The following is a 2,186-nucleotide window of genomic DNA, read 5'->3' as shown; positions in this document are numbered from 1 at the left end:
CATATTAAAAGCGCTTCATTCAAATGTAAGGCACTCCAGTTATGACACTGTCAAGTTTCGCCATACATTTTCAATGGGGAAGCCTATAAAGCGCAGCCCTTTGATGTTCATGTTGACACATGTTTGTGGCAAAGCCAGATGTCACACACCCGCCCTCAACATGCATGATTTCACCATCCGTTATATAAGAGGCTGTAATACACTTTTACAAGAAAAATAAACAGTTTTTGTATGTATGAAACAGAGTTGCATAAGTAGAAGAGCTGGGGCCACTGTTGCACTGTATTTAGAAGATAAGTGGCCTGCTTATATTCAGGGAAAAACTTCTTCAGCCTCAAAAGAGAAAAAACTAAATTATAACAGCTCAAAATCTGTTATGCAGCATTGGTGTTCCTGCAAGTGAGCCAAACTACATGTATTTTACTTCACATTCACCACACAGCTGCCTATCGTCTTCTATTCCCATTTAGTCAATTTGTCATTTTACTCCTTTTCTCATCACTTCGCCACAGATGTACACAGTTTTTCCAGCCAGCATTTTGTTTTTGAAGTTACATTCCCAAAAAACTCTAAAAGTTTCAACAAATGAAATAATACTGTTTGTATGAATTTGGGCTGATAGTACCTGTAGTGACTTCTGAACACTCCTGCACTGATTAAATATACAGGGGATAGTATGTTCAACTTCTGCTAGCACAATAAAGCAATGATATTTTGTATTAAAGTACACACACTTACACTTCATCTGTATTTTCATGTACTTTAATCCCAGCTACCTGATGACTCCTGGGAAACAAAAACCAAGTTGTAACACCAATGCTGCAAATATCAAACAATCTTACATCAGATGAAGTAAGCCCAGAATAAGACTTGGACCCGTTGCTGCTAGTAGAAGATTCATTAATACCACCATCACCATCTTCACTATCACTGCATGAGGAATTGCTCTAGAAGTTCTTCATTACCCAAGTCTCATCCAAATATACAACTGGTCTTCCTTCAGTTCTGTTGTACCTCGTTTGTCTTTAATATGTATGATGCTGATGAACTATGCAGGGCTGCTCATAGCATACCCTGCGTATACGTGTAGTGACATTAAAGCACAAACAGTTTCAGTGCTAACCTCTTGTCATTAATTGCCTTGTACTTAAATCCCATATCACTCAGCACTCTTTAAACCTATGTTCTACCCCCAGAGAAAACACCATCATTCTTAAGTTTGGCCTAAGATGGAGTACGTGACAAAGTTCCAGGGTTCAAAATTTAACTTACCAAAATCTTTGAGAGCGATAGATTTCCTTCCTTCAGTACAATGAATGGATCTTGTCTGATGGCATCTCGGTCAAAACTGTCTGCATCAACATGGACTCGTGAACATTTGTACCTGACGATTACAATTGAGCGGGCTTGTGCAAAGTGCTTTTTGTACCTTTTTCTTGGCATAGATAAACCGCCTTTCTTGCGGTGCTCCATTCTAACTCTTACAATGGATGTCCTTGAAATCCCTGCGTGGCGTAATGTATGCCAAAACCCAGCAAAGAAGGCATTACATACAATACCGGTGGCCTTCGAGATTCTCTCCGTGATGTTGATAGAAATTTTACATTTCTTCGCTTCTTGCTAAGTACTCCCATAGTTTCATAAGTAGATACTTCGTTTGGCTGTTTAACTTCTTTCCAAGAGGGTTTCGCTCCGTACTCGCTGACGGTGCACTGGATGCCATATTCTCAACAATTAAGAGCACGCCCATAACATGGGCTTACGAATAAATACGTCATGAACATTATGTTAAAAACCTTTGATCTTGCATGGCTTCTTAACCAACAACCCAGGATTCAGCTCAACGCGAATGTACTATAGTTTTCACCTTAGCCCAATGTTTTCAACTCGTAGGATGGTGAGGATAACAAAACGCTCTCCATCTGAGTGGTTTTCATGGCGAAATCCAAGTCGTGCATTCTAATCATGTGAGTATTAATCAATCTCCACAATCGATTTTGGCCTTGACGTCTATATAATAACTGCCCAGTTGTAGACCGGTCTACATACGAACCGGGCAACTCCTTTGATCTGAGGTGTGAAAGTGTTACATATAATATTAATAACTAAAAACAAATATTATTATACATATGGGCAGGTGAACTTGTACTTATTTGTCCTTTATTTACTGATCATTTATTTCACAT

The 2,186-nt window shown here is 39.0% G+C and overlaps 1 long non-coding RNA gene across 1 annotated transcript; it reads right to left on the bottom strand.

Moving 5' to 3' along the window:
* Positions 1-237: 237 nt before the first annotated feature.
* LOC136250875 (uncharacterized) lies at positions 238-1,883 on the bottom strand. Its single transcript, XR_010698798.1, has 6 exons — positions 1,273-1,883; positions 1,124-1,224; positions 843-1,074; positions 739-786; positions 626-687; positions 238-569 (listed from the first exon to the last, which is right to left on the bottom strand). It is a non-coding gene; the product is annotated as an uncharacterized lncRNA (long non-coding RNA).
* Between the last annotated feature and the right edge of the window lie 303 nt (positions 1,884-2,186).

This window comes from Dysidea avara, chromosome 3, assembly GCF_963678975.1.
Source record: "Dysidea avara chromosome 3, odDysAvar1.4, whole genome shotgun sequence".
NCBI classification, from domain to species: Eukaryota; Metazoa; Porifera; class Demospongiae; order Dictyoceratida; family Dysideidae; genus Dysidea; species Dysidea avara.
This window is presented reverse-complemented; position numbering and strand designations above follow the sequence as displayed.